At 35.6% G+C, this 13,666-nt stretch overlaps 1 protein-coding gene across 2 annotated transcripts in view; it reads left to right on the top strand.

Annotated features, from left to right (window-relative positions):
* Positions 1–2,519: 2,519 nt before the first annotated feature.
* LOC107675129 (protein TANC1-like) overlaps positions 2,520–13,666 on the top strand; it is a 200,668-nt gene continuing 189,521 nt past the window's right edge. For both annotated transcript variants that reach the window (XM_016469356.1, XM_016469354.1), the window contains exon 1: positions 2,520–2,632. The gene's annotated coding sequence lies outside the window, so the exon portion shown is untranslated. The remainder of the gene's footprint in view (positions 2,633–13,666) is intronic.

Raw genomic sequence — 13,666 nt, 5'->3', positions numbered from 1 at the left:
TCACACAGACACACACACACTCACAGACACACACACACATGTTGTGTTTCCATGTTTTATGGGGACATCCCATAGGCATAATGGTTTTTATACTGTACAAACTGTATGTGCTATTGCCCTACACCAACCCTACCCCTAAACCTACCCCTTACAGGAAACTTTGTGCATTTTTACTTTCTCAAAAAAACTCATTCTGTATGATTTATAAGCTTGTTTCCTCATGGGGACCTCAAAAATGTTCCCACAAGGTCAAAATTTACTGGTATTACTATCCTTGTGGGGACATTTGGTCCCCATAACGTGATAAATACCAGGTACACACACACACACACACACACACAATAAAAACCTATAACTCTAATAGGTCAACAAAATAAAACAAGAATTTTGAACATGGTGTTATTCAATGCTCAGATTTTGTTATGCAAATTAGTGCATATTTAATTAGATTATGCACAATTTACATATTTAAATATAACATTTCATAAAACTTGTAATATCTAACTTGTGTTTTCAATTATTCAAATATTTTTTTTACCCTATTCTTGTAGTCTCTTGCCTTAACTTTAAAGTAGGAGAACTGATTATTAAAATGTTGATAACTGTAAATATAAGATTTACGAGGTCTCAGAGATACCAGTCATGTTTCTGAAAAGTGCATGATTACTTTGTGATGATTAAAACTTCAATAATATCAACCTACTGGGTTTTGATTAGGTCTGCGAAAAGAATTTGAAAAAATAAAGAGAAAATAAGAGGTTGACTTTGAAATGACTGTTGTTACTTTAAAACATAAATCACTGGGGTCTCCAAACAAATGCATAAATGTTGGTGCTTCATATTGTTTTTCTGTTTAATATGTGCTAAATAGCTTGTGATAGTCTGTTTAATGGCAAGTTCTCATTGTGACAACTTACCCCATATAACATGACAGTATTATTATAATGCCCGCATGGTGTACATATTTTTTTTCTGTTCAGTAATTGTGGAAAATTTAAGTGGGTTTTTTGTAATCAGAGTTTGTGTACAGAAAATGTAATATTTATTAACTGCGGTGAAAAGTGAGAAAACTAGTTATCAGAGCTGGATAGATTACTTACAAATCGTAATTCGTTACTGATTCCAAATTACATGACAAAAATTGTAATCCATTACATTACACATTTTAGATAATACAATCAGACTACTTTTAGATTACTTTTGTCCTATCTCATTTATCACATTGATTTAAATAGGATAATCTTGTATCATATTGATATAAAAACTCAAAGATTAAGAAAATATGCACTCAAAAAAATGCTGGGTTAAATACAACCCAGTGCTGGGTAAAATAGGGACAAACCCAGCAATTGGGTTGTTTTGACCCAGCGGTTGGGTTACTACCCAGAATGTTGGGTTAAACATTTAACCGCTGGGTCAAAACAGCCCAATTGCTGGGTTTGTCCCTATTTTACCCAGCACTGGGTTGTATTTAACCCAGCATTTTTCAGAGTGTGTCCCATTCATTGTTATTAACAACTTGAAGTGCATTAAACATTACATTACATTATAAAGGTTTCCCAAACTGGGGTTCAAAAAGGAACTGTAGGGGGTTCGTGAGTTTAACAAAAAGCTAATAATTAATTAAATTATAAAAATGTTAAATTAAAATAAAACATTTTAATAAATCAATCAAAATAAAATATATACTAAAAAAATATTTTATTTGTTTACCTGCATGTCATGTGACCATAACCAACGTATGTTTAATAAACGATAGTTTATTATTAAAATATTTATTTTAAAATCTCAGGGGTACTTGAAGTAAATATATTAGGTTCAGATGACAAAAAAGAAAAAAAAATTGGGAATTTGTGCATTTAAATGTGTTTGAAAGACAAAAGCCTCCCAAAGCTATAGTAATACATGGTTAAACAACTTACTGAGTGATAATTCAAATAAAAATTAATGTGTTCATCAGTAGTTAATGCAATGTTGAAACACTTCCTAAACCTGAAATGATTTTTGTAAATCCAGTGGTCAAATGCTGTGTCTTTCTGAATGTGTACAAGCAGTAGGCTATTTTAGAAAGCAACATAGGGGTCATATGATGCTATATTATGCACCAAGAGCTTGTAACACTCCAAAGAGAAAGGAAACATTTAAATCGCATCATATGACACCTTTAAAAGATTAAAAAGAGGAATTAGGGAGAATCAATAAATTATGAATAATTTATTGCTATTGTGTAAATAATATGTGATCATGTAATCCATAAAAAAGCAACTGTAGTCTGATTAGGAGTATTTAAAAATGTAATTAGTAATCTAATTACAAGGAATCTGATTACGTAATCCAGATTACATGTAATCAGTTACTAACCAGCTCTGGTAGCTAGTGTGACATTGTTTTCCTGTTCAGAATCTGTGGAGGTCCAGTTTTGTAATCGGTGCTAGCATCACCTCAACACTAAATCAAGATACCTCACTTACTATGAGAAGCCCCCTTGATAGTAAACATACTTTGACGTAGACGTCGTGCGTGCGCGCGGAGGGAGGGAGGAGCCGTGCGCGCTTCCGACACGCACTGTCTGTGAGAGAGAAGCGGCGTCCTCAAAACTTTTCCCTGACGGATAATTCATGACAAAAATCAGGTAATGTTGCATTTACATCTTCAGTGCCCGCCGTGCCCGCCGGTGGATGTTAACGAAGTGTTCAAAGAGTTCGCACATCCGCTACAAAGGCTCGCGCGTTCGGCTGGAGTTTGATAGTTTGTTGCGCGCTGTTTGTATCGCTGCTCTCTCAGATTAAACGGGAATGTGCCGAGGCTGGTCCGCTTCTCTATCCCGGGATACCAGCACGGTGTGTAGTGTGTGGGTGTGGGTTATGAACTCTTTAAATGTAGGCTGAAACTCTGTGGCACGTGTAGTTGTCCTGCTGGGATCATCTCCTCCTGAAGTGGGAATTCTGGATGTTAGTAATATGAATCGGTGGGATATATGGATTGTAGTGGGAAGCATCATCACATTTATTATGCTGAATCTCTCCATGAGTTCATAATGTGCTTTTCCCACATAGTTTATGTGAGTTTTGATTATATACACCGCTCTCAGACTCCCTTCTGACTCTTGAATGAATTGATTGGTTTCCATTCTCTTAGAAACTTTTATCTACAATAACATACTTGGATCTAAAACATACTTGGAATTAGTTTTGCAGACAAAAATAAATGTAATGCATTCATTTGCAAAACAGCAAATAATAATTTCTGATTAGCTGGGTAGTAACTGATTACATGTAATCTGGATTACGTAATCAGATTCCTTGTAATTAGATTCATTTACATTTAAAAATATTTGGAATCAGACTACAGTTGCTTTTTTATTGATTACACCATTGCATATTATTCACACAATAGCAACAAATTATTCATAATTGATTGATTCTCCCTAATTCCTCTTTTTCATATTTTAAATATTTCTTTCTAAAATAGCCAACATTCAGAAAGTCTAGCAGTTTCACACAAAAACCAGTTATTAGTCAGGTGGCTATAATTACACAGATGCAAATTGAGATGCCACATAGAATTTGACCACTGGATTTACAAAAATCATTTGAGTTTTAAGAAGTGTTTTCTCAGTATTTCAACATTGCATCAGCTACTGATGAACACGTTAATATTTTATTTGAATTATCGGTCAGTGGGTTATTTAACCATGTATTATTATGTCTTTGGAAGACTTTTGTGATTTCTTATTCACATGTAATGCAGGCATTCCCAAACTTTTTTGTCATCTTCTGAACCTCTTTCACCTAATTGAAGTACCCCTGAGATTTAAAAATAAATATTTTAAAGATTCAGTATCACATTTGCATGCTCACGGTTCTCTGATGTTGGTTATGGGCACATGACATGCAGGTAAACAAATACAATATTTTTTTAGTAAGTGTTTTATTTTGTTTGATGTTATTTTAAAATGATTTATTTTAATTTGACATTTTTGTGATTTAAGTAGTTGTTAGCTTTTCGTTAAACTCACGAAGCCCCTGCTGTTCCTTTATGGACCCCAGTTTGGGAAACCTTTATAATTCAGTATAATGTTTTTTTTAATGCACTTCGTGTTGTAAATAACAGTTTTTCTTTGCATTTTTATATCAATATGATACAAAATTGTCCTATTTAAATCAATATGATAAACAAGTTAGATTAGAAGTAATCTAAAAGTGAAAAAAAATATATATATATATATATATATATGAAAACATGAAAACTAGCTAGTATGACATTGTATAGACCAGGTAATGGAGGAAATGCATAAAGAAAGTGCTTCTATTTGTGTTATTTCATAGTTTTGGTCACTTTTTTATTGTTCTAAATTGTCATATTGTTCTAAAAAAAATGTAAGTAGGTGTGTCAAATGTTTGACTTGTAGCATATTATTTTTAAGTACATTTTATTTACAGAGTGCTTTTTAGGGTACTCAAAGATGGTTACAGCTGAATCTGATGTTCAGGTCACATTTTGGCCTAAAAGAAAAGAAAACACTTTTTTTATATAATTAATATGACACCTATTTGTTTTTTAGGTCTGTTACAGTTTGTTGCATTGTGTGATTTTTATTTGCATGATTAGTAATAGTAATATTTTCACATTTTTAAAATGTCCCACCACTCATGGCGGCTTTAACTAGGATCATAGAGAGGTAGAAATCCCTCATCATCAGTGTTTAGATGGAGTTTTAATGCCCTGTTCTCCTCTGTGGAGCTGAGTCATGTGGGTTGGTTATGTGCTGTTGACAGAGGACACTCCTTTTCCTACCCTTAGGAAAGCTTACCATGGATTGACTGTACAGACTTCCCACGGTCATAGAAAACCAGGACGTTTTAAAATTGTGATTTGAAACTTATAAAATATTAAAAAAGTAATGGGAATTTCTTTAATGAGTCTAACTATGCTCAGCTCTTGTCTCTTTTTTTAATGCAGTCTCTGTAAAGTGATTCTCATCTAGTAATCACAAATGACTGTAAAAGTCATGGAAAGTCAAAAAGTCTCATGGTTCATAGCCAGCTGGCAAATTACAGGTGCTGGTATTGTATGTAAACAAAACACATGTAGTAGATACAGAGGGGCATGAAAAGTCCTCTAGTCCTGAGTGTCTTGATCCTGTGTCTTCACAATAAGTCCATTATGTTTCACATCTGCTTTGCTGAAATATCCATGTCCTCTCTAGAGGATCCGCTGCTGGAGTGATTTGGAAATACATGAATGAGTTTGTGTGACTCACAATATGACACACCTGTAGGGATTTAGGTTCAAAAGTCATCCTTCTATCTCTGATTGCCTTTAAGTAAAGTAAATAAAGTGTCAAGTAAAGCTGCCAGGCACAAATGCACTTTGAATCTTGAAACAAATGTCGGAAAATGAAGTTTTCTGTCACGCTGGGCTAATGGTGCTGCGGTGCCGACTGGAATGAAAGAGAGATCTCTTAATTGCCTTCACTGGCTCCATCTGCATCAGCGACTGGTTGTCGGGGCTGTAGATCATGATGGGACATTTTTATGGTGCTGGGGTGACTCTGGTGACCTGCAGAGAAATGCTCATTTAATAACATTGTGCTAGTGGCCAGGGAGAGGGCTGTGTTACGTCCAAAACAAAAGCTGTGTTGTGTGTCTGCTTCAGCGGGGCACTCCAATGCTGTCAGTCTGGAAATAATAAACTAATTCTAGTGCTTTGTGGGAGGTTGAAATGCTTTAATGCGGTGTATTTCCGAGCACAGTTTATGTTTATCTTGAATGTGGATCTAAACGATGCTAATGACGATATCTTTCTGATTATGAGTTACTGGTAAGTTTAAAGCAAGTAAACTTCACATCCACAACCAGAACTATATTATTCTGCTTTTTTTTTTTTTTTTGATATGTCTGGTTAGAAATTATGATCAAGAGCAATATTTATTTTTTAAATTTTTCTGGTGTGTTAAGACTTCTATGACTTTATTTGAACTTTCTTTTAAAATCATGTTGGTCTGTTATTGTTAGGAGTGTAACGTTTCGCTATATGATCTGACATTGATTCTCTTATCCAGCGATACAATATTTGCTGATATTTTAAGAAGTCTTAAAAAATATACGATTTTAAAAGATTCAAGGTCCTGTGATTGATATATCAATATTACAATGTTGTGTGCCTGTTATACACATCCAGTTACATTTTTATTAACCCACAAATGCATACATATAATGCAAACATTTAACTGAACTTTCTGAAAATTACAGTCCTCTATCCTAACTGGGTCATCCACAAGAAAACTTTTCAGTTTATTAAATAATATAGAAAAATAAATAATGAAAAAAAAATCAAGTCACATGAGGTCATCAATCGTCTTATGACAGTTTATCATTGGCTTGTGCATTGATTTGAAAGCAGTAACAGTCAAGAAGTCTTTTAGTTATCTGTGCTCTCTAAAATGTGAAAATCTAGGACATGCACAACAAAATGAAGTAGTGCAGTTGTTGAAAAAAATACATTTATACAGAACAATAAATATAAAAAATATTTGAATAATTGTAAAAGTTGTTAGAACATATTTGATGACAGCTCAGTGATCTTTTTATCTTTCGAACAGTCAAACAAGTCTTCTTGTACATCTATAAATATGTATATTGATTTTAGTCATTTGATGGATGCATCAATCCACACTGATGTATCATTACACCCCTAGTTATTATAGTGTTAATTTCAGCTAAAAATGGAAACAAAAGCACACACATCAACCTCAAATGGGTGCTCGACTAAAAAGTAGAAAAAATTAAATATAAAGTCGGCAACACCAAAGCTACAAAAGTATCAAAAAATTGTTTAAAAAACTTTCACATAGCGTGTGACGTTTCGAGCATGCAGGCTCTTCATCAGATAACTAGTAAATTTCAGCTAAACCACTTGTTGGTCATTTCACGTGTAGTTAGACAGCTTCATCCAGTATAATTGGGCAGTTCTGGACTCACAGCATTGTGGACCAGACTTTCCAAAAGTGTAGTCAAGGGTCTATTACTCTTAGAATTACAGACTCCTTTGAACCAGTTAGGTCTCAAACAAGGTCACAGAGTTTTATATTGAACCGCAGCACTGTGTGTGTTTTGGTTGAGCTGTCGGTGCGGTGAGCTCGCTGTGTGGGAATGTGCAGAATAAACTGTACCAGGTTGTGAAATGTAGAGCACTGCCATGATGGCTCAGAGACGGAGACTTTTTCCCTTGTTGCCACTGTGTTGATGTCCTTCCCATTTCCACCACTGTAGTTTACTGTTCCATCATCGTTAAGGGCCAAATATGATGTCTAACCTCTATTGTTTTTGTAGGCATTCTTGTATTATTCTGTTTCCTCTGCCGTTGATGTCTATGGCATCCTGTAGAGCGGTTTGGAGGAAAGTTATGACGTTTGGCACATTGATTGGTGATGATCTGAATAGAGCTCTGACCAATTTGGGGATCTCTCAGCCAACATAATTCTTGAAGCATATTGACTGATATAGTTTCCACCATCATGTTCATCTAATACTGGAAAAATAAAATATATTTGCTTATTCTTTTCCCATTTTCTTATTCAGTCTCTGCCAGAATTGAATTACATAATCTTAAGAGCAAAGTTATTTTTTTTCTGCAATCTGCAAGCACAGATTTGAAGTTGGGAAGTGAATCTGTATTCTAGCAATTTATTAATTTTTTTGACATGCTTATTATTTATTAAGATCTATTATAATTTACTCAATACAAGCGCTTAGATGTCCATGATTTTTGCGTTAGAGGGCTTTTCAAGGAAACCTCACGTCATGTTTGACACGCAGCCAAGATGTAAAACATTTACAGTGCATCATGTGCAACCTCATTCTTCATTTCAGATTCACAGATATTAGTTACTCTTCTTTTGAGTATCTCAATGCCTTCCCGTTTGCGCAGTTTATCCTCTGCTCTTGACCTGCTAGTAAGTCCCCATAGTCTTATCTGAATGCTGTCATAGCTGATCACCTGTGATGTGTTTACCAGCCTCACATTCGCTCATTTACACTTCAGACTCATGGAATTTCGAAGAAGAATGTGTGGGAATTCTTACATTTATGGCACTCTTGCTAAACCTTCCATTTGGGCTGCACGATTAATCGAATGCGATTGTCATGCGCATTTTGTTAGTAAAGCCGGTTCTGTAATCCGCAGGAAATCATCATCACGTGCTTTCAGATGAAGCAGAATTTACTACACATAGCCGTAGTTCACTGACAAGTTACGCAAAAAAATCGCAGACGATTTTATTGCGCGATTCTGAAATTGAAGAAATCGTTTGCGATAATGACAGCTGTTTGCATAGCTTCTCGGTGAACTACGGCTCTGTGAAGTAAATGCTGCTCCATCTGAAAGCATGTGAAAATACCACATTTAATAACATATTTTTACTCCAAACTCACTTCATAACGTCAGTCGAGTGTTTGAAATAAATCCTTCTGTGAGATGATGTGGCTTCTTACACAGAATAAGGCACGCAACATATTTCATAGTATTTAAGCAGTGATAAAGGCATTGCATTATAAATATACTTTATTTTAATGAAAATCATAATAATAAGAACTCTGATAAACTGTATATTGCCGTAGTCGTGTGTTTATTAGTCACGTTGAATCAATGAAAGCAGTTTATTCAGCTGCAGCGATAGGCACTTTCTGGGTTTCTTCTGCAAGGCGTATTTGGAGTTTCAGCGCGAGAGCGCCCTCTGGCCTTTGGATGGAGATTTACTGCTGATCACAGAACCGTGCTTCACTGAAAGATACGCATGACAATCGCAGCTTCTGTCGAATCGCAATCTCAATTCCATTTCGATTTATCGTGCAGCCCTACCTTCCATCATTGAAAGCAGATTTTAGGTGGAGCTGTATGATTTACTGAATATAGGCCTATTTATGTATCCATCATCAAAAAGTATAAAGTCATCCAAATAAAATTTTATTTGCATTTTCACCAGTTCCATGTGATATATTGTCAGTATCCTGAAAAATATTGAGACATATACCTTTTTTGCTCTGAAATAAGGGGCTGTATCTGTTGTGCTTAAGTTAGAGATTGCCAGGAGACTTTCTACAGGGTAAGTTAATATTTGACTTCAGTCAGATAAAAATAACCTACATCTCTGTAGCTGATCCGTTTGAAGGCCTGAAGTTCTGCTGATAATGATCGTGAAGCATTAATGTAGGTTGAGGCCGTATGGATTGAGTTCCAGTGTTCTTTGAGTGAAGGAAGGAAGAAGTGCTCTGTTTTTCTAGAGTGTGTGTATGTTGGAGTGAATGAATGCTGTCTTGTCAGGTTGATTTAGTTTCCACAGCCTCAGGTGCAACTGTAAATTGGCAGTGAAAACAAGTCTCAACTTTGTTTAGGGAAGAGTATCTGATTTTTCTCACACTTTTCAGGTCATTCATATGACCAGGTTCCTATAAATCAAACATTATTACTGAAAAGTATTACTAATACTGTACATATTTAGTAGGATGTAAGTTCAATGCTTATATATTTCCACAGTATCACACAGATTTAATTTGTTAAATGATAAAATGTGAAAGTCTGCTTTAAAGTGAATCCAGAGATGAATAAATTAATAAAACGGAACTATATTGAAGTTTGTGCTACTGATGTTTAAATCAGACAAGCTATTAAGTTATCAAACAAAACATTTTTTTAGATATGTTTCTAGGGTTGGGTATCGTTTTTTTTTTTTCGATACCGGTGCCAAATCGATACTTTTAAAACAGTTCCGGTGTCTAAACGGTGCCTGAACCGATACTTATTAAAAAATAAAGAAAGAAAAATTCCCCCAAAAATTATGGATTGGCCACTTTGGTAATATGGACAAAGGCATTGCTATTGCTGTAACTGAGTAAACAGAACATATAAACGTTTTGAATGATAAAACAAAGACAATAAACACTTGACTTTGACAATATAGTTTATCTGCGTTATTTAAGCCATCTCTGGTATTTTCATAATAATTAAGTATATAAGTATAAAGTATATTTATAATGGGGTAAGATGCGCGTTAAATATCGCATGCGGTTTATCGTGCAGCCCTAGGGGTGACCATATTTTAGTTTTCAAAAAAAAAAAGGACAGTAGGGGGCGGGGTTTGTGGGTGGGGCTTCACCTAACAGTATGCGTAGCAAAAACCTTTAACCCACTTGGGAAAATCAACCCATGGCAGCAGTTTAAAAGTTGACAAATATCTGATCTTGTAAGATGTGCTCCCTTTAGTGACAAGAAGCCTCATCAGATCACAAAAGGAAGCATTTGACTGGTGTTGTGGAGTAAAAAGGTTATAATGTTCTGTTTTGTTGGACAACAGGTTTAGAAATGTGAATACAAGGGAAGTTTAGCTTTAGGCATTTTAATTTAAGCATGTTTAGCTTAGTTAACGGAAGGCTACCTGCTGCCATCAGAGCAAGTGTAATTACTGCATTCACGCGCTCCTCGGATGCTCTCATTTCCCGAGTTGTGCTTGTGTGTCAGAATGTGAAAACAACATGGACACTCTCGTTACTACAAAGATGTGTTGGATTTGTATTATTAGAGCTTTCCGACTTGAGTTCACTTGCATTTTCTCAGTCGGGAAATTATTTTTCATGTGAGGTGCCAGTGATGATGCTTCTTACGTCCGTTTCGGAGAACCAGAGGACAAATATTTAAATCGATCGCTCAGGCATGGCACCGAAATTGGCACCTCGGATTCGGTTCTACTACATACCGGTTACATAGGTACCGGGTTTCGGTACCCAACCCTATATGTTACCTGCTTAAGTTCAGATGACAATTAAAGAATAAGAAATAAGAAAAAAAAAGTTTTAAAAAGTCTGGTTTCAAATCTTCTTCTTTTTTTTTTTTTTTATGGGAGATACGGTCCAAAATTTTTACTGTCAATGCTATTTATTGTCTTCAAAAGATAACCAAAAATAGCGGCCCCTCAGGTGCCTTAAACCTAAAATATGTCCTGTCTGTCCTCTGGAACAACAGCGGAGCCTAATTAACATGTTTGTAGTTGACTCACAGAGTCTCTGTTCTCGTATGGAGATAAGTAGAGGGATGTTAGTGCAGGGGAGGCTGTGTTACTCTGCCTGAGTCAAATCTAAACTCACCAGCGTCAGCATGACTTCATTTTCTGCCCTGAAGAGGCGAGTGAGTCACTTAACTCGGGGTGTTGAAAACCATCTGTTTCTGAGTTGTCTGTGCTCTGTTTAGACCTGTGATCATTCCTGTCAGATGGGAAGGGAAACTTTGACTTTCCACAGAAGGTTGGGTTGAGTTCAAGTGCTTACAGATCCAGGTCAAACAAGTACGTACTGCTTTCCAGAGCAAAAATATTACTTTTATTTTATTTTATTTACAATTTAATTTTATTTTATTTACAATTGTATTTAAAATTCTATTTAAAATTTCATTTACATTTTATTTGATTTTATAATTTTATTTAATTTCATTCTTATTTAATTTTTATGTTTTTTCCCCTGTTTTTTCTTCTTCTTTTTTATTAAGTGTGCATCCTATTGTACAATTACACTAAACTTGCATTTGTCTGGTATTAGTGTTATTAATCGCATTCTTAAAAGTGCAGAATATAGCCTTTTCTAAATGAAGAAAGATAGCATTGCATGTTTAACACTGTTGTTGAGAGTGAATATTAATAGCATAAATGGAGATTTGTGGAATATTTCCATTTTCCAGTTACCCAGACTTCTCTTCCCCGTTTCCCAGAGCTGTTTGATGTACTGAAGTAAACTCATATAAAAAAAATATCATTGTTGCTCTTTTTCTTTCATGTCATTGTGAATGTTGCATGGCCATCTAAAGAACCGAGATACCGCCCGCTCTGGCTGCTATTGTCTTTTTCTTGCTCATTTCCTGTTTCAATGTGAAGTATTCTTCCCTCTGTCTGAGACCCTGTCCACACGAACGCGGTAATTTTTAAAACCGCAGCTTTTTCTGTGCGGTTAGGCCGTTCGTCCACACACAAACGCAGCACCAGTTCACTGAAACCGAACATTTTTGAAAACGCCTGCCAGGGTGAAGATTTTCAAAAACTCCGGTTGCAGTGTTATCGTGCAGACAGTTTTTGGCTTGTGACGTCTGAGCCTGCGTTGTTATCTCCGCCTACTGGAAACTTTTTCAGGCTTCTGATTGACCAACATGGCTTTACGGTTGAGATTAGATCGCCTCCTGTTGGTTAGGCATGCCCTTGACAGTGCCTCATAGCATGCGTTTGCGTTTTCATGTGGATGGAGATTTTTTTAAAAACGGAAGGAAAAACTCCATTTATAAAAATACCAGTGTACGTGTGGACATGGCCTGAATTCACCTTAGGGGTGTGCAATCCCTGGTGAAAAAAAAAGTACACTTCCATAATGTACTTAAAGTGTTCTATTTTCGCACACTAATTTTGTACTTAATATACTAAAAATTCTTCTTTAGTACTTCTTAAGATAATCTTAAGAACATCTAAGTGTACTCAACTGTGCTATTTTGAGACACCATTAATATGAACTAAAATGTGCTAAAAATGTATTTAAAAAATTTATTTAAGTACCACTTGAACCCATCTTTCATACAAGTGTTCATTTCATACAGTGTTTCCTGGGTTACCGCTGTAAACAAAGCAGAGCTGCGCTTATGAACACTACTTTAATATGCATTGTTCAGAGGTAAGATGAAAAGAAAATACCATGTACACTTTTCTAAAGATAGTCAGTTCCCCTCAGAGATACAGTCATATAAACTCCTACTCCAATTGTATCGCGATTTGTTTGGCATCTCAACCGATTTGAAACGTCACATATTTGAATCGATTTTCGACCGGCTCACGGTTAATCGTTAATCCCTATTACTATTTTTATTCATTTACAAAGAATGCTTCAGTACTGTTTTTTTTTATTTTAGTTTTCATACAGTATCCATTTTAAAACTATCGGTTGATTAATCGGTATCGTTCAGTGTGGTCCAACCTAAATATCGGTATCGGTAAAATCCACTATCGGTCGACCTCTACTGTACGTACAGCGACATACATTCACATCAAATGTTAACTCTGCGGTAGAGTTACACTCACGGGGCACTGCACTTTCTCAATCACAAAAGTACATTATTTGCATGTGCTTTAAAGAGCAGGTCATATGGGTTTTTGAAAAATATCTCTTTTGCAGTTTATAACGTAGCTATCCTTAAATGAATACAATCTGCAAAGTTGTTAATCAAAAAAGTGCATGATAAATAAAGATATTTTCTCTCAAAAGAGAGAGTCGATTCTGAATCGCCTTAACGAGTCGTCATATTTTCGAATCTTTTGCCTGTATACGTCACTGGGTAACACATTTGCATAATCCCCGCCTGCCTGCAAAATACGAACAGAGTCTGACCTGCCCACAAACACTTCCGCTAGTTAGTGCGTTTACATCATGTTGAGAAGACGCTGTGTTCAAGGATACCACAGAAATACAGTTCGAACCTTTTGTTGTGTGCATGTCATTTTACCAAGGACTGCTCTAATCTTGGCTTTTATCTTCGTTGGCTTCTTAATTTGGACTAACAAGCTCTCCGAACCACAACCTGTAAGTACGATTGATACGTTATGTGTACATTTTCAATTGAGTGCTCAAAATATCAAGTTTTT

This window comes from Sinocyclocheilus anshuiensis, unplaced genomic scaffold (genome assembly GCF_001515605.1).
Source record: "Sinocyclocheilus anshuiensis isolate Anshui unplaced genomic scaffold, SAMN03320099.WGS_v1.1 scaffold1005, whole genome shotgun sequence".
NCBI lineage: Eukaryota > Metazoa > Chordata > Actinopteri > Cypriniformes > Cyprinidae > Sinocyclocheilus > Sinocyclocheilus anshuiensis.
Note: the sequence above shows the minus strand (reverse complement) of the source record. Positions and strands in the feature narration are given on the sequence as shown.